General features: G+C 42.3%; 1 protein-coding gene and 1 long non-coding RNA gene across 2 annotated transcripts in view; one reads left to right on the top strand and one right to left on the bottom strand.

The window, feature by feature from the left end:
* SYNE3 (spectrin repeat containing nuclear envelope family member 3) overlaps positions 1 to 9,673 on the top strand; it is a 69,952-nt gene extending 60,279 nt beyond the window's left edge. Inside the window, exon 19 of the mRNA XM_085225563.1 lies at positions 4 to 9,673. The gene's annotated coding sequence lies outside the window, so the exon portion shown is untranslated. The remainder of the gene's footprint in view (positions 1 to 3) is intronic.
* LOC146544340 (uncharacterized) lies at positions 9,658 to 27,376 on the bottom strand. The gene is made up of 3 exons (XR_014883745.1): positions 27,158 to 27,376; positions 24,020 to 24,127; positions 9,658 to 10,766 (listed from the first exon to the last, which is right to left on the bottom strand). It is a non-coding gene; the product is annotated as an uncharacterized LOC146544340 (long non-coding RNA).

Raw genomic sequence — 27,376 nt, 5'->3', positions numbered from 1 at the left:
CAGAGCATTTGGGCTGACCTGGAAACACCCAGAGCAAGTGAAGCAAAGATAAAATTGCTGCTACTGGAGGAAGGTTGTGCAGAATGTACGTGCTCCATTCTAACCCTGTGAGATTCAAAAGAAAATGCCAGCTTTTCTGTAACACCGCGCCACTGTTCGAATAGAATTCTTTGCAACGCACAAAAAAAAGTGTATTTGCTAAATCACATTACAATTCAATATCATTTATTGCGGTTAGGCTCTAACACCACCTCTTTCTGTTGCTTCCCTCAGTCCTAAACTTACTGAAACAAAGGCGGATTTTGTCAGATGCTCAGACCTGAGGTTGCCTCCAGCCCCGTGCAGTAAGTGAGCAGTGTGCTGCTGTAGCCGCTGCTGGCATCTCTAAAGACTGATGATCACAGCACACGTGTGGGGATGCACAGCTCTCATTAGCAGCCAAGTCGTTGCTGTTTTCTTTCCTGAGTTGTTATGAGACACAGCCTGCCAAGGTCTCTGGCATGAAAGGGCTTTGCAGGCAGCTTCTTCTGGAGGAGTGGGAAACCACTGCGATTTTAGGTTAACCCACAGGTCGGGTTCCCTGTTGCCTTTATGAACATGCTGGTCTTTAGCCAGGCCTTTGTGACTTCTCTCAAAATGCGTGTGATGTGGCTCTGTGCCTGCCCATAAGCTGTCTCCTGCTAAGGCCCCAGAAGCACAAATGCAAATACTTTGGCTGACCATAGCTGTGTCAAGATCAGAACAGCAGCTCAAATCCCTCCCAGAAGAGAACAGTGTAAAACAAGTGAAAGCTATGAAGGGAGGCAGATGTATTGCTCTGAGGGCTGCAGCCAGTGCATGAAAGAAATCTACTTTATTTTTTTTTACTTTTGAAAAAACATATTTTCATCTTGTAGTTTATTCTTTTTGTGCAGCCAGAGGCCAGGTCCTCTGGAACAAGTGAGAAAATTTGGGATTACTCATTTTATCTCAGACATAGTATGTAGACTAGAGAAGGCTGTCTTCTAGCAGGGAGGGAAGAAATGGGCCTGGAAGTAGATTAGACAGCTCACATTTTTCTGGTGGATGAGCATTTTGTTGATCAAGTATAGACTGCAAACAACTCCGCAAACAACTCAGTGGGACCAGTGCAGCCAATGAGAATTACTATAAACATTTCAGAACACCAAAATACTCTTGAGCAGGTTTAAATCTCGTAAGTCATATATTACTGGGCTACCTGCTTCGGGCTGCAACGCCACTCGGAGGATGGAAGTATCTGTTCAGGTTGCAGCAGCAAACAGTGGCAAGTTCAATAAATACAAATATTAGGAAAGACCTTGAAGTGGAGTAAATCAGCCCAGCTGCATTGAAACTGTTGGAAATAAATCAATTTGCAGGAGTAAGAACCTGGCTTTTAGTCAGTGAGAATCCTACTGAATGCTTAAAACCTCTTCATTTAGAGAGTTCTCCTCTGCTGTACGCCTGTGCCCTAAATTGTATGCACACGAAAGTCTTTGCCAGAGTAATGAGGTCATGTTGGATGTGAGCATTCATTATGAGATTAGGTAAATTAAGGGAAAAAATACATCATTAACAAAGTCTTAAATAAAGGAGGATGGAGGAAGGTTACTGAATGAGAAGTATTTAAATAAAATCAATCTCAGCCCTGGAAAGCTAACGGAGAGTGGCTTTCCATGGACAAGGGCTGATCGCGTGCCAAAGCCAAGCTTTGTGGCCATGAGAGATTAAAAGCAGTGCTGGGGTTTCCCAGGTTAATATTTCAGTTCTTCTAAGTTTCATTCCCTGACATGCCACGAACGCAGCCTCTGCTTCCAACTGCAGAAGAACTCCCCGATAAACGCATGTTGCTGGAGCAAATGAAACTGAAGTTTCATCCGGTTTTACTGTAGCACTCGTGGTATTAAGAAGGATTGTAATATAATCCTCTTCAATGAATAACCCTAACAGATGTTACCGGGGTTGCTCTGTATGAGCTGCGGACCTCTCGCTAGAACTCCCTCTGTGGCGGTCCTGTTCATAAATTGTCCTAATGGGCTGCCTGCACCATCCGCCGCTGCAGCAGCATGAAAGGGGTGGCTATAGGCAGCTTTGAAAGCCCGCATTATTCCCATCTGGTTTGCATTACAATGCTGCTAAATATTTCATGCTTTTTGTTTTACAAACAAATAAGAGCAGAACTAATCTTTTTGTTTAATGTTCCTTGATCAATGTTTGAGTGGGGAAAAAAGTTGGAGTTTTGTGTATTTTGTTGTGTTTGGGGTGGGTTTTCTTTTTTCACTTTGGATCTTAATCTGGCTCTGCAAAAGCTTTTAGTGGAAAATAGAGCAGATCACCCTCTGCTTTTTTGGTGGGCTTTTTATGGAACCATTAATGCTTAAAGAGATACTGGGGCAATCCAGATGATGAACGTGCTGCTCAATCAGCTGGGAGTTCTTCCCTTGCAAGGAGATAACTCGATGAAGTGCAAACAGAGACAGGGAGCAGACGCTGACTGCTGTCAGCTGCACAATGATGGGGCTGCTGAAAGCACAGCAGCAATCTGCACCCCTGCCCTCCCACAGCACCCTGCCCAGGTCGCCATGCACATATCCGGAATGATGCGCTGAGCTGCATGGCCATAGGCTTAACTCACTCAGCTTTATGTGAGAGTTACCAGAGCATCATAACCTCAAGCTGCAGGACTAATTGTGAGCAACGTGAGAGTAATGTGTGCTCATGCAGCCACATTTCTGCCCTGGCACAGGGTCTGCAGGGGCATAGAACCCTCCCTGGGGTCACAGTCATGTATAAAAATGCTAAAGGCTTCAGGTGGTTTTTTTTTGGATCCCAAGTAAGCCCCATCACAGAGTGGGGCCTCTCAGCTACTTCTCAGCATCAGCTGCTGTGTCTGAGGTTGGGAAAAAAACCTTCTTCACTCAGTTTCCCACAGCTGCCCATCAGCCTGTGCTGTCCATCAGGCCCAATCATAGGATGCAGTGTAAGGTAAGAAAAGTCACTCTGAAAAGGCTAACTGTTCAGAAAAAGTATTGCCTCTCTCAATCAGGCTGTGCAAGAGGGTGACAGTTTGTCAGTGTGGACAGTTAAACACACTACATTTTACTCTGTAGTAATTTATATATCACTGCATAAACAAAAAGAGGTTTGTCATATTCACTTGGGAGCTGAATGCTCTGTGATGGTTTCAGGAGGAAGGTTTCCCCATTGCCTGATGCATCAGACATTCCATTCCTTCCTCCATTCAGAGGCAAAGTGATTACTGACCCCTGTGCTGGCTTGCAAGGAGCCTTCATGGCTACACTGAACAAGGTACACAAGCAGTAAAATTATATATTGTATTTTTTTTCTTATTTTTCTAGCATTTTCTTCCACTTGAGGTGGTCTGAGAATCTGACTAATTCTCAACAGTCCTCTGTGAATTAAGTCCCTTCTGATAATTGCTACTGCCCAAACAGAACATTGCCGTTCTTGAGCATCTCTCTACAATAGCACACAATAGTTTCACTCAGGTCTGTAAAAACAAATCCTGATTTATAAATGCTGCAGTCCCTTGCATTCAATCATTTTCATTCTGGAGTTTGACTTTCCATTTAAAAAATTTCAAATCCAGGAATAGCAAATGCAGAGTCATAAAAGCTTAGGAAATGGGGAGAATCCAGAGTGCAAGGCAGCATTACGGCGTCTGATCTGCTGTCTCTGATAATACCCTCACAAGACAGGGTCTTTTTTTTTCCATTCCTGACAAATGAATTGCAGCATGTATGAAATCTCCAGGGGCCATCTGTGACTGTAATTCATTTACTGACCGTATTATGGAACAGATTTTCCAGTGAGTTCAAAACTTGAGTCTGAGGGGAGGACGGGACCAATATGTAGAGATGGATCTGCGATCCATATCTAAAAATAAAAATATTATTCAATTGTCATAGTTGATGGATAAAGTGTCTGACGCATCAGGCAAAACCATAGCAACCAGATAAATATGTTTAAACATTTAATTTTGATACATTAAGAATGAGTTGAAGCAGGAGCTTATCGAAGCTGAAACTAAACAGACATTTCTAAGTTCCTAAAAGCCCCTGATTTTGTTTAGCTTGGAAGAAATGCTGCTGGAGATAAGCTGGAAGAGAAGGAGAAGCTGGGCCCTGTGCACGTGGAGAGGTTCTGGCAATCAGAACTAGTGGACCCTGCCTGTTTGTATTGACTATATTGTTGGTACCCATTGAAAAGCTTCATGCTTTGCAGTGGGTAGTGGGGCAGTGGGGTTCTTCAAAAAATGTCTTTCTTCCAAGTCAGCACAACCACTTCCTCCTTCTTCCTCCTCTTCCGAAGGCTGCAAGCCTACTTGCCGCATCTTGCTCATGAAGCGCCAAGGGGCATCAGCTTCATGAGCATCACCTCATCAAGAGGTGGGGTGGGAATGCCAAGAACAAGTCCAGCAGCCCAGTCCAAAGCTCGTGAGGGGATCCTGTGCTCTCCATCAGTATACAGAGAGGCCCAGAGGGCTGGTGAGGCTGACATTGCCTAATGCCGCTACTACCACTGCATGGCTGCTTTCAGCACAAGCATAGCAGCCCATAAAGGATGGAGGAGGGTCAGGTTGGATGTTAGAAAAAGATTCTTCTCCAGAGGGTGGTCAGGCTGTGTCCCAGCCAGCATGATGCCACAGACACAATTGCTTTATTTATTTCTTTGAGGCCTTAGCTAGTCAGACCTCCTTGGAGGGGCCCACGTGCTGACTTTGCATGTAGTCAGGCTCCCTGTTTGCACCTCTAGCTTGTACCATTGCTACAGGGAACTCTTTAGGACACATGTGTGGGTACACAAAAGGTTGTTCATGCTCCCCCAAAGAACAGAGCAGGCTCCACTTCCACTGCTTCTCTGCTGAGGCCTGTGACACTTGTGTTTAAATTCCATCACATCCTGTAAAACCTCTACTGATTCAGCCAGCCAAAACCAGCTGCTACTTCATCTCTTGTTTGAAATAGCAGTATTTACTTAAATTCTTGGGAGTGTCACAGATAATCTGTGGGATGGACTCCTCATTTTCCATGCACTCCAAAGCCGCGCAGTGTCACGCACAGCTGTGGTGCTGCAGAAGAGTGAAATCAATATGCTTGGCTCAAATAGAAAGAGATAAAGGTTTGATGTGCACTTTCCATGTAGGAAAAAAGGAGGAAGGGATGAGAAGAATCTTAATATAACAGAAATGTGAGGATTTTGGAGACTCACAGGAGGATAAAGGAATCTGAAATCTGTCAAGTAAAGAGGGATCTGTTGCCTTCCTGATGCAGGGGGATCTAATTACTGTGGGGTTTTTTTTGCCTTTCATTATAAAGCAACTATTGCAGGACATAAATGACCTTGTAGACGCACATGATACTGCTGCCAAAAACATATCCATTATCAAGTAATACATTTTGTGCTTGTATAGTTCCAGTGTTCTCTTTTGAAAAGCAGTAAGTTCTCTTCTGACTGCCTTATCACGTTTCAGGATGCCTTTAGTCATGGGACTCTGCCTATTCAGTAGTTCATGTCAAATGTATTTCAGTAAGCAATACTTTGGGTTCTTTCAGCATCGCCTTCCTGTTCCCCAGGGATGGAAGTGTCGGACTTGCTACTTCTCCCACTAAAATACATCTGAGGTTCGCCATTGATTTCATGGAGGTCACAAAGGCACAAAATAATAGATCTTGAGACCAAGGCTCTCCAGTGCTAGGCTAATTCACACCACCTGAAGTGTCTTTTTCAAGAAATCAGGAGTTACAAGAAAATCAGACTTTGGGAAAAGCAAAAAGTTGGAAGTAGTTATCAAAGTGGGCCTGTAGAATTTTAAGGTAGTCAAATGGATGCATTACCTATATATCACAAAACCTTGGTATCTGACAGGGAGTAAGTTTAGACTTAAGTCATACAACGATAGTTCTTGACAAACAACAATGGAAACAAACACTAGAAGCCATCTTTTCCAAAAGGAATTATGCTTGTATTTCAAAGTTGAACATGCTCAGCATTTTGACTGTGTCTATACAATTAAATTAAATGTCTGCAAAACAAATCCCTAGAACTAAGAGGAATGCTATGACCTAGTGTGAAACCAGGTGGCTGCAACTCAGTGCCTGTGGGGTCATTCCTGGCTAGCTCTCACTCCTGGGCTGTTCCTAGCAGTTGCTTGGGGCTGTGTTACTCAGCACCCAGGCTGTGGGCCATCTCAACAGTCTCCTCAAGTGGACAACCAAGCAGCAGGAATGGGTGCTGCAGAAAGAAGTACTGTACACACAGTTTAGAATCCCAGGTCCAGGTATGTACTTTGGTCTCTGATAACTAAACCTGGATTTGAGTGCTTTGCTTTGAGATACAATAGGTACCACAGTAAGAAAAGATAATAATTTTGTTAAGGGCAGAAAAAAATATCCACTATTTCTGGTACAGAGAGAGTGAGCCTTTTGTTTAGTCAAAATAACTCATAAATGGGAGTTGTGCCCTTAAGAATATAGCCACCTGCTTTCATTTAAGATTAAAACTGCTATTGTTATTTTGTCCCACATTTTAGACAAAGATAATAACACAGGTAGTGGTGATGGTTATTCTTATTGTAAAACATTCAGAAATTTCAGTCCCTTAGGAGATGAAACAGCACCAAGATGTGTGATACAACTTTCAACTGCACGTTTGCAGCAAAAGAATAAGGGAGAAAAAGGGTTTGCAACAAGAAGTCTCAGAAATACAGAAAGTAGTTTTGATATTTTCAAGAATATGTTTCTTGTTAGAGCCTGTCAGTTAGGATAACCTTCCCAGCTGTGCTGATATATTCAGTATCCCACATTCACACCAGGCCTTTGCAACCTGAAGGAAGGCACATTATCCTTGTCACTTTGTTTTTCCCAAACTCTAGTGTCCTGCATGTACAACTTTAGATACTTCAGATTTTCTTGGCCTAAGAAAGAAGCCTAATGTCACCAAGCTCATGTTCATGGCTCTTTTCTCCCACCCGTCCTCTTGGCACATAGATGAGGGCAGCATCTGAGCATGCTTTAAAAGAATTCCAAGCTGTTCTCAAGACATAGACAAATAAAGCTTGTCCACTCCAATAGCAAATACTTTGGCTTTGGCATGATCAAGGTCCCTTTATCTTCTGGTTGCAGATGAGACCAGATAATTCTTTTACAAGAACTGAGATGACCTATACCTAGCTCACTGTGATGCAGGAAATAAGAAATAAATAAGAGAAGATCTCCTTCAAGGTTCATCCTACCTCACAGAGGTACAAAGAGTGATCTCGTGCCTTGCCTGGAATTACCCAGCAGCTCAGAGCCTTGTGATAACAAAGATGTCATGAGGAGTCCTTCATGAAAAATTCAGTTGTGGGGATGGGAGAGACATTCTTGGGCCCAGAAAATCATTCTTGGACCTGCCTTGCCCTGGGGAGATGTGCAGCTCATGCTAAAGGGAAAAAGGCACATGGGGGCCAGTAGTTTTGTCTGGAGGCTGTGATTCCTGTGACCATTCGAGTCTTGCTTTTGACATGGATAAGGCTCAGTCAGGTCACCTGGAAACTCCTGGCAGATCCTTCCTTTATTCTTTCCGGTGTATTTGTATTGACATTGGTTTTGTTGTCTTTTCTTTTCTTTTTTTTCTTTTTTTTTCTTTTCTTTTCTTAACTGAGTTAGACTGAAGCTGCAGTATGCGTTTCTGAGAGGTGAGAGAGGGCTTTATGAATGCCCTTAGCCCAGAAAACGCTCAATTGGAATTACCTTTTATTGCACACAGGATATGTACTTCGTTTAGCAAATACAACTTGAATGATGGGTGGATTTTTATGTCTAATAAAGCATTAACCACGATCTAAACTTTTCCTGTAGCTAGAGATTTTAGAGTGTCTCCTTCCTGTGTGGATTCTCTGATGTCTTTCATAGTTGACCTCATGCTGTGTGATTTCCCTTCCTGGGCTGTTAATAGCATCTCTCCTCTACCTGTCTGCTTCTTTAACACAGAAATTGTAGGAGCTTTGATTGTTGTGATTCTCACTCCTCCATTGGATTTGATTGAAACTGGTCCATTTGTTCCAAAGGGAAGAGCAGACAGACATGCAAACGCACACAGAAACACAGTGTTATCCCATAAGCCTTTTTATCCAAGATAAAAATAGAAAACCAATGAAATATCCAAAAATGACTTTAAGAGATCAGGATTAGGCTGGAGACAGGCTTGTTCTCATCTGCAGCATTAAGCATCAGCTTCTTGCTGACTGCCCTCTGCATGCCCACAGGGCGCTGGGCAGTGCAGTGGCTCAGCAGTAGGTGTGGGCACGAAGGCATTCAACCATCACCCTGTTGTATGAAGACTTGTTCATAGGTGCAAGTGTTGTATTTGGGGAGGAGAAAGGAACTGCAAACCTGAAGCATCAGTACCAGCCGATGCGCCTCTAACGTCACACCATGGCTTCCCCAGGTAACTCTCCCCAGGATGACAATCTCATTGGTCTGTGAGACACTGAGTCCATCTCTCTTCATTCCCCGTCTATCCCAGTGGAGCACGGCCAATCCCAAGTAAAAAAACAATTTATTGAGGAACAACTTTTTACAGGCCCATGATCTGCTTTTCTCTGTCTAGCTAAAACCATGGATTTTTTGGTTTTGCAGAGGATCCTGAGCCTTTTCCATTCCGCCTGCCACTTGCCACAAAGGTTTGGTTGTGCTACCAAGCCAAATGGAGCCAGATGAAGAAAAGCACCCAGACTGACTCCACAAAAGGTCCTGAAGGTGAGGGAAACATCAAAAAAAGCAGGAGGTGTAACTCAGCCAATGCAAACATGTAAGAAACCGTGCAAGGGCTCAGAAGAGAAACCAGATTGCTGTTGAAATAGCTGGTTAACGTTTTGTCTGGAACCACAGCTTCAATAAAATAGGTAAGGAAACCAGCTAAGGACCCCCAATGGCAAACATATATATTGAGAATCCAATAAAAGTCTCAGAACAAATAGCCTGAAGGACCTGTAGGCACAGCCTCTGCTGTAATAAAAACGCAATACAAGGCAATAGGGAAATGGTAAGGGAAAAGGGCTGCTCCATGAGAAAACCAAACAGGAATCCCAGAGCATAAGGCCTGGAGACACAGGCTGGGATGTAATAAAGTCATTGCCATTAGGGAAAAAGAAAGAAAAACAAAACATCCAACAAAGGCACAAAGCAGCCCCAGATACCCTAGCTAGTCTAGAAAATCAGCACAAGTTGCCATAAAAACACATGGGAAAATAAGAAAGGAATAATGGCTGCAAAGCAATTGATGCTGGCAGGTACTGCAAGCCCACAGGAAGCAAAGTCAGAGGCAGTAAAGATTGAGGGTGCCTAGGAGAGGAATCTGTAAAAGGTGACAAAATGGAGGCCTCAGAGGAACTCAATCTCCACGTCAGAGAGAGGTTTGCATTAAATGCTAACCCACACCTTGCACTGAGCAGCAATCTGTGTTTTATTTACTGTGGTCACAAAACATCTCAGGAGATGCAAAAATAGGTTAGAGGATTCCTAGGGTATAAAGACAAGAAAAGTAGCTTCAGAGACATCTGGTGGCTCCAAGGGTTTGACCTGTACCAGCATACTGTGAGATTTTGTGAACTGTAAGAGCAGACAGAAAAATGGGCAATTATTTAATGTCAAGTTTATTGTGATGTTCAGAACTGGTGATGAAAATGACAAGTAGGAATTCACAGAAATACATGCGTTTTTTTGCTACATCATTAAGGAAAACAAGCAAGTTGAGAAGAAAGGTGGTTTTCACTTTCTGTCATTGTGTGCTGCAGGTCATGGCCACAAAAACACTATCATGAGGTGAATCCTCAGGCTGTATGCTGTGCATTGGAAAAGGTAAAGTGTTGCCAGGAAGAGTGTACAGGAAGGAGAAGTCCGTGCTGGCATCTCAGCAGCATGTCCTAACAGCTGCGGGCAGCTCAGAAAACTCCCTGCACAGAATAACAGCGGTAGCCTCCAGGAACCAGCTGAAGCCTGTCATAATGCACACTGATTGTTTAGATGGTGAAAAATATTTCTTAATGTGCTGAGATTTTGAGTCTCATCAAAAATATCATTCTACTCATGCAAAGAGGTTTTTTGTTTTTTTTTTATACTTCTGGAACAAACTCATTTAACTACCTTAGAAACATGTTAGAAGTCACTATCAAGAAAGCATCTCTTTGCTTACAAGCCTCTTAATTAGGAAACCTAGCTTTGATACCACTGAGCGATGCCTCTGAAACCTCCTGTCATGTTTTATTTGGAACTGCTGGCAAAGATGTGTTTTTTCAGCAGCTCTGCTACCACCTGTTCCTTAGCTCTATTTCTTGCACCAGTCCATCTAAACTGCCTACATTCCTGAAATCTGATGTCCTGAACCAGACTTCCTAGGCTGCAACAGTCCTGGAATTTGCTTGGCACACAGCTCAATGGTCAAGAACGGTGTTTTTAAGATTTCTGAGATATTCTTTAGCCCAGCAGGCTGTTGCTCGTAGATCCCTCCAACTCCCTTCAGTAACTTGGGGTAGATCTGCTCTCCTCGAGTTATTCACAGCATCGCTCTTTGCCAAGGAAACTGCAACTTCCAGCCACCTTTTCCAGCTGTCGCACCATCTGATGCGTATTCATCCATCACTGCCCGCACAGTTTCCATTTGCTGCTATGCCACGAAGTGCTCTGAGGACATGGTGTCTGCAGTTTGCAAAGCCATGCATGTAGGGGTGCTCTCATCACACGCAGGTCTGGGAAGAGGAAAACCTGAAAAGACCCATTACAGCAAAAAGGTTAAGCTGTTATGTCTGTGGTCCAAAGGAGTGGTGAGCTGAGCTCATTCCACTGAGTCTCTTGCTAATCTGGAGCTCTCATGGGTGTGAAATATTATCAGCTGTTAGAGTTATTAACCAGTGTTAACCAGGTAATGCATGCACTGGGCTATGTTTAAGGTTAACTGTGCCATTAAGGGCTTACAAACTCAATTAAAGATTTTAGTGCTCAACAGTTAATGGTTAATTTCTGCAGATGTCCTGTTTCCAATTACTATTCATATATAATGGAAGCAGCATGGCATCACACTTCTACTCAAGACAGACCTATTTTTTTTAATATACTTTATACCAGCAGAAGGTTTCACTTAATTGTGTAATACCCAATATTTAGTATTCCTGGAGTGTCTTTGAAATCCCTCTTAAATCCCAAGTCTTTTCACCTTTCTTTTTCTATTATTATCACCAATGCCTGTGTCACTTGTGCTCATCAAACCCTGCCAGGACAGAGACACGTTCTCTGTGTCATGCTGAAACCTTGTTGCTCAATGGAGAAGAAGACACGTCGAGAGATGTGCTTGTACCTTTCTGCACCTCACAGTCGTGTAACTTCACTTTTTTCTATCTCACTGGAAATAATGTGAGGATCTCACCCCTGAAATGTATCAGAATCATAGAATCGTTTGAGTTGGAAGAGACCAAAGGATCTCAAAGACAGAGTCTAAATCTGAGTCTGCTGAATTTCAAATATTTTAAGCACATCGATCTCTTTGTAAAACCAACTCTGATAAGGAAGGGCTTAGCTAAAACTGCAGTCTGAGTTAGCTGGAGAGATCTGAGTCCTGGAGTTACATCAGGTGGGAGGAAACCTGCTACTGTGAGTAATGAGAAAGGACTAATAAATCACCTCTCAACTAATAGGCAAATAAATTCATAACTGGAAGCTGCATTCTTATCCACTCACCCATTAGGAAAAATCAATTCCTTTCTATACATGCAATTATGATATTCCTCATGAGAAATATTCTCATTTCAGCAAAGAACGTGAACACATACCTAACCTTGCACACGCAAGTAAATCTACGCTTATCATTAAATTTAAGTCAAAAACATAATTAAATTGAAATTAAATATGAATTACCCTGGAAAGTATGAGCTCAAAATTCAGTCATTTAAATGCCATGCTGAAGTGAGACCTCGGGGAAAAAAGTATGCAGGGAGATGCACACAATACTAGGCTTGCAGAACCCTCTGAGCTGGTTTCACAAGCACTTTCAGCCATCTGATTACTGTGCTGTTATTCAAAAGGCACGTCCCACCTCTTGCCCCTGCCATGCTTTCCCAACACAGCAGTCATCTGGCTGTTGGACCAGACAAGAACCAACAAACTGATCTGGATGAAAAATAATCCTACAAAAATAAGCTGATGGTTTTCGGATGGGTGCATTTCTCTGATTAGTACAACTCTACAGCCACACATAAGACAGTGTGGGGACAGAAGTGTTCCCACTTCCAGTGATCACAGAGCCTTCATCAGTCAAGCTGCTAAGGAGACCCCGTATGCACTGATGTCCCCAATGTTACAAAGTTCAACTCACTGAAAAGGTTTCTCACTCCAACAGTCATTTCTGATGAGTTGCATTTTATATGAAATTATGGATCTTTGAGTCATTCCTTCAGGTAGAGGAAAATTTCTGGAGAATATTTGAGGAGATGATGTTCTTTGAGATTCACTGCATCACTGCTTCCCTATGGCTATGTAAGCTGCAGTTAATCTCTGCAGAAAAGATGTGAGCCACTCGATGGTAGAGATCTCCTACTTTTTCCCAAGAAAAAAATCAACTGGAACCATTAAATCCACTAGCATAAGTGTGCTCAACCACTGCAAACTGGGAAAAGACAAGAAATTAACAGAAGAGAGATTCATCTTCAGCTGTTAATTCCAAAAGAGACGGTACCAAGTTCGTATGATGGTATTTCTGAGAATTATAACAGATAGAAGAAATGGTTGGGGCCCAGAGCTCACCAAGACATCTCTGTAGTTTTGGGCTGAGAGCCGTCCATTTCAGGCAAATAGAGTTTTTAGTCTGTGGGTGGTGCTGCTCCCAACACTGGTGATTGTCCAGGAACTCTGGGAGAAACTCCACGATGATGTAAGGTCCTTCCTAATGCTTCTTGCTCCAAATATAAGGGACACATTTTTACCTTGCCGTCTCCCACAGAATTATGGACTATTGGGCAACTTGAAATGCCCTACATGTCCCCCAAAGGGGTGGCAGCAGTACACACAAGTCTGCCAATGAAAAGCAGATGAGAGGAGGAATGAAGCATGCATGACAGGCATCAGTCATGTCCCTCATGACATCAGTGGATGAGATTCACAGAGGTGGTGCAAGCGCAAACAGTGCAGGACAGACTCAAAATCTGAATGTTTATCTATTAGGGGACTAAATGACTGGTTGACTTTCTCATTCATTTAAGCTAGTGGAAATGGGGCAACAGATAATCCTGCCTGAGGTCCTGTTTCCACTTAGTGTTGAGGACCTCACTGAAGACATCTACTTTTATCAGGCATTTATTTTACAATAGGGGTGACACCTTTAACCAAGACCAGGCCACCCGAGTAGAAAATAACTCCAACTCCCTACAAAGAGATAAAATCAATTGAAAAGACCTAAGACCTTGTAGGACTTTTTTTTTTCTTTCCTGGGTGGAAACTCAGAAAAGCACTCAAGTGAGTGGCAAAGTGTCTCACAAATATCTTGTATACTTTGGCAACCGCTATGTTCCACATCTAATTTCATTGCTGTACACTGAATGCTTAATGCTTTTTTTTTTTTTTTACAATGGTTTTGCACCTTTAACAACATGTTGATTATTGCATTTTGAAACAACTCGCTTACTTCTTTCAGAAAAACCCAAGTGAAAATTTCATTTAGAATGGCAACACCTGGAGAAAATCAACATCATGTGACTTGTAGGCACTTCTAAACAGGAAATACTCCATTTATTTTTTTAGCTGTGTTTGTGTAATAAAGTCTAGCATCCAAGTGTGAGCAACACATTTTCTTGTTTTATTAAACAGCATGAAAGGATTTATTACTTCTCCACTGAATGCACTTCTGGCACCAAATGGAGCTGGACAATAATTGTCGGCACTGAGTTTAACATTACGAGAAAACACCTTTGGTGGAGTTCAGAGTTTATTGTATAATGAAAAATACACCTAGATGGTGAGGTTTCCTTTGAGAGTTCGCTCAGTGAGGGTAATCTCAGGTATTGCTGCCTAATAAATTGGATTCTTTGAAACAGAAATTAAAGCCCTGGAATCATACCTAAGAAGGCTATTTTTCTTTTCCTCCTCCAGCCACGTGAAGGAGAATAAAAACACAGAGAAAGGTGAACATTCATTTCGCCATTCAATTTGTCAGGGCTGCGGGATGCTCTCACAGAGCAGCGTGCCACGCTCAGGGATTTTCTCCACCTGATGCACTGTCCCTGCAGTCTCACTTTCCCCAGAGCTGAGTGAAAATGATTTTCCTTTCTCTGTGTTTTATTCTCCACTTTGGAAGGTAAAGGTGCCCTGGGCAGGAGCCGTGAGGATGGATGTGGCTGAAAAACTGAACTTGTCTGGCTTTTTGTGGATATGTGACATTCCCACATCCTCACGAGCCCCCTGAAAGCAGGATATGGTTAAAACCAGAACTCTGCTTCAGAAGCTGAAGAGGAGGGGGTCCAGCGCGGTGCCGGCAAGTTCCCCACCGCTCATACAGACGGCAGCAGAGCTTTGTGCTGTATCACGCCCTCACAAGCGCTGCTCAGTGCAGGAACAAGGCCCTGTGTGTGCCTCCACGCTCCTGGGCTGACCGTTCTCCCCAGGGTCTCAGCAGAGCACTGCAGCGCACAGCACACGATTAGTTTTCTGCCGAGAGTGGCAGTGCATGTGTCAGGGCTTTCGGGTTAACTATAGAAATGAGAAAACGCTTTACGTCATCCCCAAATTACAAGTTCTGACTAATGACAGAGCTCTCCCATTAAGCGCGCTCCTCAGAGAGGGGAGGAGGGCTCCGGGTGCCACGGCACGTCCGGGCTGCACCCGTGGGGAGGAAGGAGGTGAGAGGAGGTGGGGGCCCCAGGTAGGTGTGAGCCCCGAGTACCCCCGTGGGGAGCTTTCATTCGGCCCCGTTCTGCCCACGCAGGCCGCAGCGGGAGCGCAGTTCGCGGCGCCGCCAGCAGAGGGCAGCGCCGCGCCGGCCTCACGGCGTTGGGCACAGCCGGGCCGGGCCTCAAATGGCGGCGGGAGGATTTGCAAAAGGTTTGGGAAGGCCACTGCGATCATTCGGTCCAGTCGTCAGGCCACCACCGCCATGCCCGCTAATCACGTCCCTCAGTGCCACATCTCCACATTTCTTGAAAGCCACCAGGGGCAGTGACTCCACCACCTCCCTGAGCCGCCTGTGCCTATACATGACGGTATCTTCAAGATAATGCATCAACTTCTACACCAACTCTGTGTAACAGCCAGGAAATCATCCAACACAGGGTCAGACTTAAGCACATCAGTTTAGCAAGACGTTCATGGGCCTTTTGATTCTCTTGGTGCTGATCTGAGCTCCGGGAGAGGATGCTGGACAATGTGCCTTCTTGATGAACCCAATCTGAAAGACTCCAACTTCCCATTTTCCTCAGGGAAAAAAAGCTGCCATCTATACTTTCTTAAAATAATGTTTATTGTTTCTTTCAGCTGCTTTTTGTGAGTTTAGGTGATCCCTTTAATTTTGCTGCACCGCAGATGTCATAAGAACCACAAACAAAAGTGCAAACAAAAGAAGAACCTATTAGCCCATCCTTCCTTCATTTACTAAAGAAGGAAAAAAAACCAAACCAAAACAAACAAACAAACAAAAAACACAAAATCACAGCTGATAAGTGTAGTTTTTACACACTAGTATCTTGATCCTGGTAATTACCATCATGATAATCACATCATGGTACATCTTCTGTAGGTATTTGAAAAGCAATAGAACCAGAAGATATTTCAGTTCTACCTCCACTATGCAAGCTACAGGATATTATATCCTAATAAATGTGTGGATAAATGACATTTTGATGGAAATTATCTTAAGTAATAGATACTATAGGATCAAGACCTGTTTATAAATAACAATTTCACTGCTAAAATGAGGATGCTTTCCAACAGCGTTTAACATTTGTTTTGCAAATGTAGATCAGGCCACCCAAAATGGCATTAGCAGTCTGGTTCCAGGTGGTTCTGAAATAAGTTCAAGGGAACAGATTTAAAACTAGTATGAGATGTATCATATAAAGTACAGTCTCTGGGAGCTCAGGTCATATTTATGTGACTGCTCTGAGCATGAATTTTTAGTTTCAAAAAGCAGAATAGTAACTGAACCTAAGAAATCAAATATGAAAACGACAGAAAATGTCCTGGAAACAGTCTTCCTAGTGATTTATTTGACATATGCAGAGAATACAAATGGTGAACTTTCAAGGCAGTTCTCAGGGCCATCCTCATTACCTTCATAATCCTCCCTTCTCACAGATCATAAATGTCTCCTTGCAATCGGACCCTGGGGTCACTGGTCCAGGGCACCAGCCCATCATTTGGCTGCGAAATGACTCCTTCTGAGTACTGCAGTTGCAAACACAGAGGTACACATGATATGAAGGCTTGCTTCAATGAAAAATATGCAGCTGGGTTTTGAGCCATTGTTTATATTTATGCTTAGTCTATTTTTCCTAAAAGGTCTATCCTGTGTGATACTGATGATAATTCTTGAGTGATTGGACAGCCCTGTGCCTGGAGACTGTTTCCAGAGACAGAAAAACCTAGCATGATCATTCATACCGGTGAAACTGAAATCTACTAGGAATAAAAATGATTACTAGTATTTTTAAAACTGACTCTATTTTCAGCTTTCTACTCAAAAAAATCTAGAGCTGGCACTCTTGTCTCATTTATCAGACTGGACATTGTTCCTGTTTGACAATTCAGCACAGCAGCTATGCATGTTCTCAGATATGAATGATAGCAGGGAATGAGGGAGAAAAGCATATTCAAAAGTAAGATCTTTCTAAATGGGCCAAAACGTGGAAGAGACTTGTGATGGTGGCAATTAGAAACCAGGTAATTGCATGAGGATTAGCCAGAAAGAAACCACCTCTCTGGAGGAGAGAGAATTGGAAAGACCCACAAGGCATTGGCAAAAAGTGTGATGGTCTAAGACTGTCTAACCCAAGGCAGTAAATATGTAGCCATCCTCCAGATCAAGTCCTCTCCAGCACTGTCCCCATGAAGTAAATATGCATCACAGTGATCCCATCATCCTTGTTCTGGTTCTGTACAGGACAGGGTTAATTCCCTCCCAGCTTATGTGGCACAAAGTTAAAGCTCTTGTTATTTTGGTTTGTTGGTTTATTAGGTTTTTTTTTTTTTTTTTTTTTTTTAATTGTATGCAGAAAGAGGCAGGCTTCAAATATTTGTGTGGGCTGCTTGGCAACAAATTACATGTGATCTTTATAAAAACAATGAGTTCTTCTAGAATTTACATTGGATGCTAGTGGCTCCTAATCAATGCTCAATGGCTGTTTTGTGGGCAGAAAAACAGTGTAAGCTGTGTTGTGTTGTGCATTGTCAGCTGCTGCCCAACTCCTTGAAAAAAGACTGAGCTGTCAGAAGCTGAGTGCCAGGGCCTGAATAAAGCCATGGCTTTCATGGAACATAAAATGGACAGGTGAGACTTGACCCTGGCTGTGGGATACATGGCCACGACTACAGGCTGTAATCTGCACACACAGCATCATACCCCTTTGTGTAACTAATGGCTGCAGGCTGTTCCTCTCCAGCATCAGGAAGCTGGCTGAACACCCCAGGTTTTTTTGTTTAGAAATGATGTGTACTGTTAAAAAGATTATATCCTTTCCCCATCAGCTGAGAACTGACTTTGCTCAGCCATGCAGGGAGGACAGAACATAAGCACACTTTCAGCTTCTCAAAAATCATTGAAATCAGCTCAGATATTCTTAACAGTAAGCATTACATCCTTTTCCTTTTCCATTTTCTTTTTCATTTTCTTTTCCTCTTCCTTTCTCTTTCTCTTCTTTTTTCCTTTTCCTTTTCCTTTTTCCAACCCTCCAAAATTGAATACATTTGGAACTCTTTTCCTGGCAGGAACTGGACTTTGAAGAGGACAACATTTACAACAAGAAGAAAACATTTACAGCAAGAAGAAAATCAAGAGTTTCTGATGCTGCAGAGGTTACCCCATTCCCTGAAATGATGACCCTATGTTAGGATCTTTTTAATCATTCCTGGTGAGGGTTAAGAACATGCAGTACCGCCTGGGTTGCTTTAATAGAGAATCTAAGAGTTGAATAGGGATGTGTGCGATACTCTACTTTAAAATGTGCATGAAGAAAAACTTCTGATTGCTGTCTCTGCTTTCATAAGTCAAAATCCATTAGTTTCTATTTACAGAGGTAATAATCAAACCACATGGCTCTTCTGAAATTTCCTCCCATGTGAAAATGTGAGTATGTGAGAGCTAGGAGAAGCTGGGCTTGGTCAGCAATAGCATCCGTCTGTAGGTAAATATGAATTCAGAGAAATGATTTATACATGATCATGTAATGACCCAAAGGAAAACTAATGTCCAGATCTTCCAAATTCAGGTGCTCTAAATTCAGTGAATAACTGTAATATCCTGAAGGTCTGTATAGCTATTGCATTTTTCCTCTCAGAACAAATGGAGGAAAAGAGCTTTCTAAAGGTGTCATCTAGTGGCAGGGCACCCTCTATCTGCTTTTCTAAGTCTCTTTCTGCAGATATGTTAAGTGATGAGTCTTTTAGAGGCTGCATGAGGGGAGCACAGGGCAGTGGCTCCTTGGACATGGATGCTCTTGAATGCAGATGTGTGCACACATTCATGTTCTATTTATTCTTATCTTCATTAATTCCATATATACTTGCATGCAAATGTACATATGCATAGAATTTAATACACATATACAACAGAGAGGATATGTGCATTATGGACATACAGAGGTAGGAACTGTGCTGTAACAAATGTCTAGCAACATGTGTTTTCAAATGTTGTGCCTATGCATTTGCTTTTAACTGCAAGATAACCTTGAAAAAAATGAACTGTGTGTTTCAGCAACTGTCTTACTGTATTGGTAACAGAGGATTAAATTATGACTATCAAACCATTCACCTTTGTCAATGGATCTGAGCACAATCTGTTTGATAGTGACAAAAAAATTTCGCCTGACGGCAGCTTTGCAGTTTGTGAATGAGTGCATTAGTTCCCAGTGGCTGAGCACTAACTGCACACTGTTATCACTTCTCAGTTGGTGTCACTACTTTTTCTTTACTCACTGGCTTCATTTTCCAAGGTAGAAATCTGTAAGGAGTGGAATTGAAACTCTTGGACCTAGCCCATGTAAGAGCTAAAAAAAAATATGAAAAGAATAAGAAATACCCATTTAAGATAAACCTCACTAAACTGAAGACAAAGGATCATTAGGCATATCCTTTATCCTCTGATCTGGCTTTTGTATTACAGACCATTACACTTCACACAGTAAACCCACTTTTGCATAATCTTTGCTGTGTTTTACTAGGGCACGTTTTCTAGAAAGGCCCACGCTCTCTCTAAAGATACCAAGAGCTGGCAAATCATCATGGCTCTGCATGACTGACTTGCTATTACAATCTCCTCATTTGGATTTGTCTTGGCTTTAGCTTTCAGTTGTTGGTTTCTGTATTTCTTGTGCCCACTGCATTTAAAAACCCTTGATGGCTGGTGTTTTCTTCTTAAAAAGAAAATGAACTATACATGTGAAGAGCCCTGATCACTTTTGCCTCTATATTAAATGCTTCAATGGTATTTCAGAAAGAGCTCTTGGACAGATAAATATTTTTGTAATCAACTGTGCAATAAAATGCCATGGGTTGTGTAAAACAGGTAAAAAGCACTGAAGATAAAAGGCAAAATTCTCCAGTGTGATGGCACGTGGTCATGCTTTTACCACATTTTGAAATCTCAAAGACCTCTTACAAAGGTTTATTTGAATTTAATGTGATAGTCCATCGGTTTGTTTAAAAACACAAGAGATGTGAAAAATTAAATTACCGAATTTTAAAGCTCTGTGCAATTGGGCAGCCTGCCAGATCTTCCCAAATCTGAAAATGTCCCTTTGGCAAATTTGTACCCTGACACTTCTACGGTCTTGGAAACACTTACTGCTGGATGGGACAACCATTCAAATTTGTCTCTACTGGGTTGATTTGCAGAGATAGGAGATGTACAAAACGTATTTATTTTTAACAGTTCTTCAAAGGGTAGAGTTGCAGGGTGTTTCCCATTCGCAGTTTTCCCCCAAATTCAACACCAATTGCATTTTGCACTATGACTTCATCTTCCAGCTCAAATGAGTGGAGTTATAGCATAAATGTATGTATTCTTGAGTCTTTCTCAGAAGCAGAGTGACAAACATTTCCATCAAAGCTGAGCTGAGAACATTTGCCAAGTGATGGTGCCTCATATTCTTGTCTTCTTCCTTAACTGCTGTTCATTTTTGCAAAGAACTTATTAAACCAGGGAAAACAAAGCATAGATACATACAAATAATTAATTTCTTAGCCCTTTGACTTTCATCTAGGATCCAGGTTGGTAAAAAGGACTGTAATTTCTGATGGATTATTGCAGTGTTGCTGAGGTATCACTGACCATGACTTCTAAACCATCATCTACAGCAACCGCAAGGACATATCTGACAGCATTCCTCAAGGTCATGCTTTGAAATACAATAAAGGAAAACTTTCAAAATCATCAACCTCCTTCTGCTGAGAAACAGCTGCTGGGTTTTAATTCTCCCTATTTTCAGAGACTTCTGGCAGAACTGTTACATTAAATATTCAGTGAAATACAAGTAAGGTTTGAAAATGACTGCTCCTGAAGAGCTTGGAACCATTAGTGCATCTTATACTGCAAAAATCTCATCCTGGAAGAGGAGGGATTCAGAGTCATGAACCTTTTAACTCAAAAAAAAATGATCAGCTTATTCATCAGCTGCAGGGAACTACCCCTCAATTGGAAAGGCTTACGTATTTCTGTTACTTTCAAGCCAATGTGATCTAGGGAGGACAGCAAAAGAGTCTCGTCTACATCTCTTTCACAGTCAAGCTGAGTTGACACTGGTTGTACAACAGAAACCATTTCTTTGAATAGAAACAAATAGAAGGAAGGCTGAATTACTTCTGAAGGGAGCTGCATTGGCAGGCAGTTTAGCTGAATGTTGCATTTGGAGAATATTTGATATCTTCAATGCTGTGAAAGAGGTCAGGCAGTTTAAAAGGAGCATTCTTGCTTGCTTGCTTATAAGAAAATAATTTGTTTTGTTATTATGATGAAGTAAGCAGAATAGATCGCACATAATTAATTCTTCTACAAACATTTTATTGCAAAAATATGCAGGTTCTTTTCTATAAAGTGAAATATTATTTCAGAGTTTGTCGATTTTGTTTCAGGCAGGTTAAGTCAGGAAATTGCACAAAATTGCAATATACAAAAGATTTGAGATCTACAGATGGAAAGTTGTGTATAAAAACCAGCAACGTTACCATCATTTTTTATAGCATCTCCAGCTACAGTACTTAAGCACTGTAATGACAACCTTCTGCCCTGTTTTCAATGCTGGTATACATAGGGTAAAAAATAGACTGTGCAATCTCCATTTTTCCACTTGAAGCATTCATTTCTGGTTGGTATTTGAGGCAGCTGATTTGTTGTTTACACCATATTATATGTTTATAGTTATGTCAAGAAACAGTATTTGCTAGTGAATATTGTTTTAGAGCCCTTGACTTCTATTTATTGTGTATACGGTAAAAGTACCTCAAATTTATCTAATCAAAGTAATTCAAGCAAAAGAAAGTAACTTGGCCAGCTGGTCAGGGTCACCTAAAGCTGAACATTGTGAGGCAGAGTGAGTTGTCCTGCCCAGAGCAACATCCAGATGTGGTTTGGATCACTTCTACCTGCACAGTTTTATCAGCTGTTGGTACCTACAGAAATATTCATCATCTCAAAATACAGTAAACCCTGGCATGATGCTGACTCTTCCATTTCTTGGGTCATTTTTAAGCCATGGCTAGCACCAAGCTGACATCGCTGCCTCTTTCACTGAGATCAGAAATGATGAAACTGATGTTATGGAAATAAGATGTTGAAGAGCTGAGAATTCCTAGGACACACTCAGGGGCTCTGAAGATGAAAGTTTTATTTCATGGGTCTTTTTTGTGGTCTTTAAGGTGATAAACAACATCTTTACCTGGAAAACCCGTCTCTTTAATGGCTACACATTGCAATCTTGGTTCATTATCTGCTGGGGCAACAAAACTTCATAACATGCTGGAACATACAGAAGGAAATCTCAAGGTCGTGAGATCAGTTGATCACATACAGAGCTGAGAACAAATGAATCCCAAAGAGGAAGAATTGCACTATACTATCACAGGGATGAGATCAACTGCATCCTGCCTCCTGCATCCACCAGAAAAAGGGAAAAATAATAGGAAGAGAAAAAAATGAAAAATAAGGAACAAGTTTCCAAAGACTATATGGAGCTTTTGCTATCAATCTGAATCAAGGGAGGGTTTTGTTCTAGTGAAAGGGAAGATTTTGAACAAAAGGGCCATGGCAACAGAAACAAATCAGTTCTGCAAGTGCATAATTTTCAAATGAGTTTTACATAACTACCCTCCTTTTCTTCCAGTCTTCAGACTGCCTGAAAGAATGGCAGAAAACCAAACTGACTGTAAGAAAACTAGCCTGCAGGCCAGGAAAGGACCTCGCCTATTGCCTCTGTCAAGTAGAGATACATGTTCTCAATAAATCCTACCTTAAAATAGACCACATTCACCAAGGAAAAAAGAAAAAAAAAAAAGCAGCAGAAGAGAAAGGAGTGACCCATACAGCCCCAATTCTACCTTACTAGCTACTCCAGTGCAGTATTACAAGGACCTCACCTCCACAGCTCCACAGTGTGCCTGATAGGACACCACCACTCCAAAAGACCAAGCCTTGAAATAATATTGCTTGCTGGAAAGTGCATTTTGCTCCTAGATTGGTACATACAAACCTTGCCTTTGCAGCAAGCAAATAATGTAAATTCAGCTGAACCCACGCAAGTTACCAGTGTGTAGCAAAACTTATTTGAAGCACATAGAGACCTTTTAGAAGATCTTGTAATCTGCTTATTACCATTAGGTTGCAGCTGTTCATGTGAACCAGTGTGGCTCATCTGTGTAGCCTAAGGGATTTCTAGAAGTTGAGAAAAGAGGAGACACACCAAAGTTTGTTCATATTCTCAGCAGTACATTGAGACAGGGCCAACAGCCACCGCACCTCGTCCTCTGTTAGCAGCTGAAAGGCATCAAGATTGGCACTGGTTTAGTGGGTCACTGCTCTCCTCTTTCAAAGCTGGTATTCATTTTATTGATTATATCAATTTTGCTAATGAATTCATTGTTTGCTACCAAACTTTGTTGGAGGAGTAGAACACACATTTTACTGCAGCCTTTCTTACCTTCAAAGACTCCTAAGGCATTTACATTTTATAGCTTTTTTTTTTTTTTTTTTTTGTGCATAACCTCACTCCATTTGCTTAATCTTCCTAATACAGTCTCTCTCATTCCTTTTGCACCCTTTCTTGAGCGTCTTCTACCTACTTTGCTAAATTTGACTGTCTTTTTTCTCCGGACTTTTCTTGTGTTTTGCTTTGAAAGTCTACTTTACATGGTACCCCTCCCAGTGTTTACATGTGTGTGGGTAGCAGAGCCAGGCTGAGGGTTGCTGTTGGACAGGGTAATAAAAGCAAAATCTTTGCTTAGCAATTCATCTGGTACAGTTAATGAATCTTTTCTCATGGTTGGCACTCCTTGGTGTTTCAGATACGGGCTAAACAAGAAAAATGAAGTGTTGATGAGATCTATGATGGCATACTTATTGCTTTGAAATGGAGTCACCATTCAGGTCAGGTTGTACTGTAAGTGTAAAATGTGAGAGTTAAATAGTTTGGATTACTTTTGGTTGAAGGTTTCAGGCTCTAACTTTCCTGCCGTTTCCTCATTGAGCAATAGGGTAAGAAAGCCTCTGGGTTCACTCTTCGTCCAGGAAGACTTTGGAAAAGCTTAATAGATTAAGAACTGAGCAAGATCCTCACCTTCTCTGTAGCCCTGCTAAGGAGCTATAAGGGCTGTGCCAGTGGGACCCAAATGCCCACTGTGTTCCCACGCCGTATTTGTCTCAGGCAGAGGAGCTCCTTGCAGGCCTGCAGAGTACAAGAAGGACATTGAGGAGTGTGGCCAGAAGGAGGTCTAGCAGGGATAGTTATGGACATACTCTTTAGCTATTTGACAAGGGCAGTGACTGATAGCTAGGGCATGCTTGTCTGGGAAGTTACGCTCCTTTGAGGCCTGGGGTAAGTATATGGCCACACATGGAAGTGTCTTTTCCAAGAAAGGCAACATCTTTTTTTGGTTATCATTGGCCTGGAACAGGTTTACACAGAGCTGGAAAATAATCCATTCATGAACTGAGTATTCATATAGGAACTCTGTTTATAAACCAAGGCAGTTTAGCTACAATCACATAAATATATCTATAGTTCCCTTTGTGAAGGCACCTTCACTTGTCATTTTAGCAGGAACTGCAAAGCACTCTTGTTCTGGACAGGCACAAAACCTAGCTGTAGGATTTGAAGGTTTTGTTGCTACTATCAGATAATCTTCAAGTATAACTTTTTCTCTCAAGCCAAGAATTCAACTCATTAAATCACTCACAAGTAAGATATGCAAAGGATATGCAGATGGTAAACAAAGTTTTTTAATATTTTCCTTCTGCATACACTAAAAATAAAAAAAAATGGAAGTGATGTAGAAGAGTGATAAGTTGCCCATGAACTTCTTGTATATTCCCTGCCTTCTCATATGTGACCGAGATCTTGTTTTAATAAACCTGTTCTTATAGTTCAGTCCCTGCCAAGTGTTTACAGTGTTGCCCTGAGTAACGAGTCTGAGCCAGGGGACTTAATTAAATGTAACCTGCTTTTTCAGTTATAGGATGGTCCTTAAACATCAAAAGGCAGGCGAACTTTAATAACAAAATCTGAGATCACTTTTTGTTTAAGAGAAGTTCTTTACTCCTCACTGTATATAATCAGTTACTCTTTAGTAGGCGTATAATGTTTTCACAGATAATTTCCCACAAGCATTTACAGATTTTAGAACAAGTAGCATAAGTAACATAATGTTTGGAGATCTATCTTTATGTGAGAATCTCAGAGTTCATACTTTCTTCCGGAGCTGATTCACAGACCACATGTTTACAGGGAAGAACTTAAATTAAAAAAAAAAAAAAAGCTTAAGGAAAAAACATATTACAAAGAATGCCCCTTTTCACCTCACAGATGTTAGCGTCCTTACAATTTCAGAGGTTAGTTTTTCATTTTGGAGTACTTGGTTCTGCAAATACTGCATTATTTATTTTTTTTTACAGCCATCTCAGTGGAGGTTCTACCAGTGAAGGTTTCAAGCTGGTCTGGGGAAATTGCTGGGGAGCTGTCTGGCAGGGTGGGATGGGCAAAGTCAGGCTGCTGACTTCCCAAACAGAGCTGCACTCTTCTGGGTGAAACTTTTCAATGTCAGTGTCTCGAACTCACGTAAGATGGAGTTGATGTAGCTTATATGAATGTGCTGATGAGTGGGCAGCCCAGGCAGTGCTACCTGCCAGACAACTCTAACTGCTGCCATTTGGCTGTGTTCTTCTCTGTCGGAGGACAACAGTGCACAGAGCAGGTGCTTTCCTGCATAAAAAATGTTTTAACAGCCTTTTTCTTCCCCCTCACCAGGAATTTAAACTTCCTTGTGCCGTGTTGTTAGTCATTTACAACACCTTAAACAAAGCCTGACCCTGAGATGTAACTGTGCAAGTCATAGCCAGCTGCTAACTGGCCTGAGGATGGCAGAGCACTGGGATTGCCATCAGCCATACTGCAGAGCGGGCTGAAGGCAGCAATGTGTCAAGCAGACCCAGAAAGAGGTGTGGAAAGCAGTGAATCAGAGCCATAACATCACGCACCGGGCAGAGCTGGCAGTGAATGTGTGCTTTAGTGCTTCATCTTGCCCTTTACTCCTTCTGCTGCACCTCCATGAGGGTCTTTCACTGCCGAATGTTTTTGACCTTTCCATTTCTCCTCATCCATTTATCTCCACGCCAGCTGCATTTCTGCAGCTGCCCAACTGCCTGCAGCAAGTGGAACATGGCTTAGTGGGCATGATGATGAGGGGCTGATGGTTGAACTAGATGATCTTAGAGGTCTTTTGCAAACTTAATGACTCTAAATGGAAACTTTGAAAACACATGGGGCTCCCGAAGGCTGGGATGGACTATCCAGAGGGCTCCCGGAACACCAGCTCCCACTGTGTGCCCATATGCAGTGACACCAAGTCTGGGCCACCCATCCCACACTGGTAGCAGTTCTGGGGAACTTGGCAACACCATGTCCTGGTGCAGTGTAAAGCCATAGCCTGGCACTGTGATTCGTGCAAATATGTCTGAGTCAGCTGCACTTTCCCTTTCACACGATGTTTTGGGCTTGTAAACTCTTCAGCATGGCACTCATACCTCTTTACATTTGTGTGAAACTTTAGGGCTTGGATGTGTAAACAGTAATAAAGCTGAGGGCCACCCCAGTCAGTGCTTGTAGGCTGGGCTGTGGGATGACTGACTGGTGCCAGTTACAGCAGTAATAAACAGTTCCCCTATCTCTGGATGACTTTGTATTTACCGTCTCCACCTTACTTGGAAGGGTGACGGAAAATCCGCCTGATGGGGCTATGGGAAGAGCACCATGTGTCCGAATGGTTGTGTGGGGATACACAAAAACACTTCTAGCTTGAGAGAGCCCCAGTCTCAGCTCCTAGTTTGTTTATATTTAACTTCATAGATCTCAGCTGTGTGTTTTGGTAATCTAACTGGTGGTAATACACCAGTCCGACTGGATTGTGTCAAGTTGTTCTGTTCACATTAAACAATCTTCATGGTTTGAAAAGAGAAAGGCGCAGAATTACAGATGTTTACATGCTGTAACAAAATGCTGTGTATGTAAAGAGGTGCTCGTGCTGCTCGGGAAGTTTGTAGACCATATCTTAGTGTTGCTGAGAAACCTCGATAACTACCACTTGGATGAAGAATGGTGTGAATGGAGTGAAAATTCAAAGGAAATTCAGCAGCGTAGCAGGCTAAAGGCATACACAAGCAGCAAATCTGTGCTTTTAAATGACAGCGGCGCTTATTTCACCTTCTTTATCGGACCCCTCCGCCGTTCCGAGTTCTTTCTTCCCATTCTGACGAGGGCGCAGGACAAGCGTTCGGGGGACGATCCTCCTCGCGTCCCCAGGCGCAGCAGCTGTGGCAAAAAACCTCTCTTTGTTCGGGCCGCAGGGGGGGCGGAGTGGCCCTGCGGTGCCCCAAGGAGGCGGCTCCAGGGGACGAAGGTGGGGGCCGGCGGGAGAGAGGG

This window comes from Meleagris gallopavo, chromosome 5, assembly GCF_905368555.1.
Source record: "Meleagris gallopavo chromosome 5, MGAL_WU_HG_1.1, whole genome shotgun sequence".
Taxonomy (NCBI): Eukaryota; Metazoa; Chordata; class Aves; order Galliformes; family Phasianidae; genus Meleagris; species Meleagris gallopavo.
Note: the sequence above shows the minus strand (reverse complement) of the source record. Positions and strands in the feature narration are given on the sequence as shown.